Here is a 6,674-nt window from a genome sequence, read left to right as displayed (position 1 = left end):
TAGTAAATAGCCCTGTTTGTTTTCATTCAAGCAAGGGAAAGCGTTTTACACAACAATAAGGAAGGCTAGCTTCCCCTTATGTCAGTAATGAATTAGGCTGTGTTACAGGTCACAGTTCCAGGCCCTGTTTCCATGTGAGATGAAGGTTAATAATCAGTAGATTTAAGACTATATTCCGACCTTCTCAATATGGCTGCTTTCTTTAGACGAGTTGCTTCGTCCCACAATGCCTCTCGGATCACGTGATTTGTCCCCCACTCGTGTCGCTCAGTTGCCAATCACGGCAGCTCTGGGCGGGGCTGCTCTGGTGGGTGGGGCTCGCTGTTTACGGTGGCCTCGCGGGTACAACTCCGTTCTACTGGTGAGCGCGCAAGTCACCTCTCTGCCTCTCCTCGCTCCCTAACCTGCACCGGAGCAACCGGAGACATTGGGAGAGGTAAGGGGGGGGGCACACAGCGGGGCATTGCTGGTTTGGCAGCGGGCTGGCATCACCTAGTCCGGGGGGCAATGGGCCCGGGGGCACTGACCTGCTGCTATTGGAGGATGGCTTGGAGAGAAGTCAAAGCCGGCTGATGGTTCCCAGCAATCACTGTCAGAGGAACACTGCCTGGGCGTGATGGGAGTGAGAGTGCTACTGCTGCCTCCCATCCTTGGGGGGGGGGATGGAAAAATGGAACACACTCCTAGACAGCATTAAGGGAATTACATTAGGAGAATAATAATGATGGGTATAGTGACATTCACAATGTGTGTATACAGCCCATCCATGGTGACATGTTATAATAATATTATTATTATATATGGTGGGTATCAGGGCGCTGCCATCAGAATGGACTCTGTGTAAATAGTGGGCACACTGGGTCAATTGAAATGACAAAAAAAAAAAAATGTTATTTCATGTCGTGTGTACTGCCTGACCATATCTAGTTCACAGTATGGTTCTTTTCTTTCTTTTTATTTTTAGTCACTATTAATGCTATTGTAAAAATAGATTGGTTCTGATCCAGTTGATGTGAGTGCTGACCCGACAATTAATAGTTCATTTACAGTGTGGTAGGACCCCTGAGGTCGCCTGGATTTTCATATGGGGTGGGGTTGGTTATTCCTGATCCATTTTCAATGTAGTTGCATCTTGACAGTTCCATTTCTTCTTGCTTCTCTACTGCTGATGCCTTGCATTTTGAGAGGGTTCTTTGCTATGTTCTTTTATTTTTACTGAGACATACAAAATGAATTCTGGTTTGGTCTGGAGACCTGGCGAGATCTTGATTTAGAAAGCAGAGGTATAGTGGGATGAAAAGACAGAATTTTGATCAGATGTATAATAGAAGATTGACCCCACCTTGAATGGGTCTTACAAGGTGAAGGGTCTGTAGTATAGTGGTATTGTAACTATTCCCTTTTAATTCAGGATTCTGTTTCCTCAAGTTTGGTATCCAACAGTGGGTTGCTCTTTCTTAGTCTCCCTTGGATTCCACTACTCTAGGAGTGAAATTAAATAGTGGCATTTATCAGCCTGCCTGACCTTTTATTTAATATCATCTCAAAGCGGGTGGATGCTAAGTCCTTTTTTAGGGCAGCAGGGAAAAAAGTGTGTGTGTGTGTGTGTGTGTGTGTGTGTGTACATATATCAATATATTGAATTAGATTATTATTATTATTATTATTAATATTATACCATTATGTTTCCTATAACATTGATGGTGCTTATGGCAAATTTTTTAGATTACTGTTATTGAGTTAAATTACAATACTTTCCTTGTATTCATATTTAGTTTTTTAATCTTTTGCTTAACCCCTTAAGGACACATGATATGTGTGACATGTCATGATTCCCTTTTATCCCAGAAGTTTGGTCCTTAAGGGGGTTAAAAGAAAGTGTTGCATGGTGAGCGCAATAGGCATCGGATGCTTTCCTGTGGAGATTTCTCTGATGCTGGATGTCCTCGTGCAGAGCATGAGGACGTCCAGCGTCAGGCTACCATATGTCCAGTAAAATCCCGTAAGCGCCTCTAGTGGCTGTCTTAGTGCTGCAATTTAAACATTGCGGTTTCTCAAAAACTGCAGATTTACATTGCAGGACTAAGGAGGACAGGGACACTGCACCCAGACCACTTCAATGAGATGAAGTGGTCTAGGTGCCTATACTGTCCCTTTAAGAACGGCTTGACAACTTACCTGGGGTCTGCTGTGCTCCAGGTCACTGCCTCATCTGCAAATAGAAACTACTGTACTGAAAGAAGCTCAATGGTTAAGAGCTGCACTCATTGGCGGAAAGAGCTCAGCTAACCCTTAGAGCCAATGAGCCGGCCATGCACGGCTCATTGAATTCAACATATCTATATGAGAAAAATTGGGTTGGTGTTGTGTGTTGATTGGTGCACATGTACCATTGGCCGCTATTACTTCTGGATTAGGTTCTGAATGGTGTTGTATTTCTTCATAGAAAATAAAATGTAATCATTGTTGGCCTGCTTGAAACATATCTTAATCTGTAAATTTGCTTATTTGATCTGTTAGTGAAAAGTGGATTTGATCAGCAAGCAGTCCTTGGAGGTGACCTTGCCATCCACACATTTGGTAGATGAAGGGTCCACTAGTTGCTTAGAGAATGTGTCATTAAATGATTCATTTGTTTTACTTTGCATTTTCTGCTTCTCTGAGAAACATGACATTTGAAATTTGTACTTCACTCCAGTCCACTTGATATCACTGGGTGCAGAAATGCACTAATAAGCAAGGGTTGTGTGTACACACGCTCTTAATGTATCATCTCATGTGATGCCAAACGCTATTCATGCAACAGATTGATGGAGTGCGACTATTTCTGCACACTGTCCCCCAGTGTATCTGTGAAAAGCTTTTGGTTTGGAATAAGATCATCGAGGCTGAAGCTTCTACTTAGAGGAGACTTTGCAGGGGCTAGATTACAGGTACGTTTGATAGGGTTTTTATTTTTTTTAACCGGATTTATAATGGGTGTTTCTAATTTTTAGATACTTAAGAAATATTCATTTTTGACCTCTTTAGCATGTTTCCATAAATGTCGAGTACTTTATAGGCAGACATCAAAGAAACTGGAACAAAATGGCTGTACACTGCTTAGCCTTGGTTTAGATCCTAACACATGTATTAAATGGAAAAAAAAGTTTACTTGGTAAACTGGGAATTGTAGAGAATTGTCAAGGGACATTTACATCCTAATTATCAGGTTTGAAAAATTGTCCAACTTATGCAACTTTATCCCTTTCACAAGTACCTGCCTAGTGGAGAAAACACCAGTGTTTAAAGTGGCAATGCTTTTTTTTAATGGAATCTGAAGAAATATTGGGTGGAACTATCAAAATTAAAAAGCTTTGCTTTCTAGGAATGTCACAGAATTTGTTTTTCCTTTCCAGAGAACTTTGCTCATGGGAAATCTACATTTTGCATTATTCTATGAAGGGAAGTTATATTTGTTTTTTTTTTGTGTACTTTATATTTAATATATGTACACTACTAATGGTCCAAATACACGTAAGCATATTATTGTTATCGCTAACTCCATAACTGCCTGAAGACCCCGGGTGTCATGGTTCCTGGAAAGATAAATCATTTTTTATTTTTTTTATTCTTCCATGGGTCAACAAAACAATGAGTGTAAATATGTCTGCCCGACTCCTACATTTTACAGATATTTGTTATCCCCTTTGTTAGGCTTACGTAACAATTAAGTACTCCTTGCATCAATATATTAACATAGCCCACAAATGCATTTCACCAATAAATATTGAAATCCCTTTTTAACAATTTAAAAACATTTTTTTTTTTAATTTTAGGTCATGACAATTTAATTGAGCTGAATTACATCTTAAAATGTGATGAGGATTTTTTTTTAAAGCTTTCTCAGTCCCTGTGATTTGTGGAACAACTTTGGCTTTGGGGGGAAAAATAAACCCTCCCTTAAAACAAAGAGAACAACGAAAAACCTTAAACAAATAGCATTTACAATGCATGAGTACAATAAGTGCCAAATGGCTGGGAGAGCATCTTGGGAAACAAAATCCATAGTGCTAAATGTTCTCTATCACTGAACTAGGCCATTTTTGTCCAACTGGTGTATTAAAATGGGTGGGCTTGACATCACTTGTCTTGAGGGATCTTTCATAGAGACCATGGAGGAGATCGTGATGTGATCTAAAATCTGGTGCAAAGATGTTGTGTAGATTTTTAGTCATCTTAGATGCCATCTGTTTTGTATTTTTCATAACACAAATAAAAATGAATTAGTATTTTGTTATGTTTCAAACGGGGTTATAGTGTTTTAACACATTCAACTCCCACTTCACTAGATATCTTTATTTATTTTTTGTTGTTGCAAACTGGGGCAGTTAAAAGGGTTCTGGCTTGTAAAGGAAACCGATTTAGCTATAGAAAGTGTTACATGGACCTGGAAGGCATAGTCCAGTTTTTGAGACCTTATCTTCAGAAACCTGAATTTATTAAGAGAACGAGTCTCTTAAAATGCTGCAAGGTCTGCATGATAAAACATATCAAGGAATGTATTGAAGATAGTATAAGATTTGACACACGCGTACAAACTGACTTCACACAAACGTTTTCCACCGTATTGTTGTGACTAGATCACTAGAACGAGTGGACATACCCTGTAATTGGCAGGGTATTTTATATCCAGACTTGCATTGGTCTCTGGAAGATCCTGCTTCTACCAGTACATATCGGTCAGTGCTTCTTCACAGTTTACTCTTTCATAAAAGTGTGGAATAGTGCTCTAGAATCCCATGTCAGTGACAGAACTGCAGGACAACGCAGACAGGGTTGTTCATTATATTTGGAAATTTCTCATTTTAGTTACACTAGTGCCAAATCGTTAAACTTCTCGAAGTCAAATATGTTTTCAACTTGGCTGCTTTGGTAATGCACTTTGAATTATATTGCTTTCACTGCAATTCACACTGTAGGGAATAATCTTGTGGTTGATAATTGTGCTCAAACAAACCCAGAGCTGCAGGTCCTCTTTGTTGTTAGTGCTGCTTGTGAAAATTCCTCTTAACAGTCACAGACACTGCACAAGTGCTCCATTCCAAGGTGTTTGCAACCCCCTCATCCTTTCCAGGAAGAGAGGAATTTTCATAGTTGTGATTTGCGGTAGTGGCTGTGGTGCCAGGACTGCCCTGGCGCATCCCGCTCCCTGCCTTCACTACAGTTTTCTTAAGCTATGTAACGGCTAGTATCTGTCTTAACAAGATTTACCTGTTCATGTTGTATTTGTATATTTTTGTGTGATTTCCTGTACATGCTAGCGCTGTTCTTGAAACCTTGGCGGATTGGTTTGAACTCTGCTGTACAGGAAAGGTTAGACTGATCGATGTAATGAATTCAGATGCATTGTAAGGAATAGGCTTTTTTGATTCACATATATCACTTTCAGCAAAAGGATATATTGTATCAGATGTCTTTGTGTATTTTCCTGTTTGTGAACTATTATAACAAAATGCACAGTGACTCTGTCTTGGGTTTTGACGGCTTGTTTCAGAAGCCAATGGCTAAACAGAGTCCTTCTGCTTCTTAAGCCTTACTTTTAGAAAGTCATTTTTTTTTTCTCCCTATTACACTTTGTCAGCCATCACTGACATGTCTACTATTATCCAGCATTAGGGACTGTATGTGTATGAAGAGTGTATGAGAGATGGTAAGGTTTGCTTTGAATCTAGGAGCTTTTTTTTATTTAAATGACATAAATACAATTCTTAAAGGGACACTTGTCACAAAAACCACAGGTTAATGTAGTGGTTTTGGTTTTAGTCTGTTCCTGCATGCTTTTCAAAGTGAACCCAGCATTTTGAGAGAAAAGACAGTGTTTACATTGCTGCCTAGTAACACTTCTAAAGACCGTAACTCCCACGGCCACTAGAGGTGCTTTTTAGTCCAGTGCTGCACAGTGTGCAGCACCTGCGTTCAGTGTTTCCAGACTCTGCATGGAGAAGCCATATGCACCCCATAGAGATGCTGATTGGCACAGCATGGAATTTTTCAATGCATGCGCAATACCCTCACAATGCTGTCCTATGGAAAATATTGTCTTTGTTGAGATCAAGATTCAGAATATCAGCCATAAAGGCATGGCCAGCCATAGCGAGACTGGCAAGGTGTGGAAAGAAAGGTGAGTAAAAACACATTTTCCATGCGATTGGAGGGGACACCTAAACATACTCACAGGCAGAGTGATACTGACACACTCACTCACTGTCTTACAATCAGATATGATCTTTTTTAATTCTGTTCACCCAGCCTCCATACCTCTTGGAGAGCTGGAGTGGATCATTTCCCTGGGGCCAGAGGAGCTGCCGTGATCCTGTCTTCCAGCTCTTCTTGCTCTGGTCCTTCTTGTCCTGTCTAGTAATGCCGGGGCCAGAGTGACGTCATATCTTGGCTCCCGGCAACACAGCAGGGCGCGTAAGGGAACAAATAGGATTTACAGCTCTCTCGCTGCCCGACTCCATTCTGCCTCAGCCGGCTGCCGCAGGGGTGCGAGGGGGACTGATTCCTCAGCCGCTGAATGGGCAGACAAATACACAGGCGCCAGGGCAAAACTCCTAGTCACCGTACCTTGGTATACTATATCTTGTAGGTCCCCCTCGTGCCGCGGAAACGGCTCTGATGTTGAGGCATGG

General features: G+C 40.9%; 1 protein-coding gene across 10 annotated transcripts in view; it reads left to right on the top strand.

Annotated features, from left to right (window-relative positions):
• The first annotated feature begins 308 nt into the window (after positions 1-308).
• The window catches only part of ERC1 (ELKS/RAB6-interacting/CAST family member 1), a 235,961-nt gene continuing 229,595 nt past the window's right edge, over positions 309-6,674 (top strand). For all 10 annotated transcript variants that reach the window (XM_063447680.1, XM_063447684.1, XM_063447678.1 and 7 more), the window contains exon 1: positions 309-436. The gene's annotated coding sequence lies outside the window, so the exon portion shown is untranslated. The remainder of the gene's footprint in view (positions 437-6,674) is intronic.

Source organism: Pelobates fuscus, chromosome 3, assembly GCF_036172605.1.
Source record: "Pelobates fuscus isolate aPelFus1 chromosome 3, aPelFus1.pri, whole genome shotgun sequence".
NCBI lineage: Eukaryota > Metazoa > Chordata > Amphibia > Anura > Pelobatidae > Pelobates > Pelobates fuscus.
This window is presented reverse-complemented; position numbering and strand designations above follow the sequence as displayed.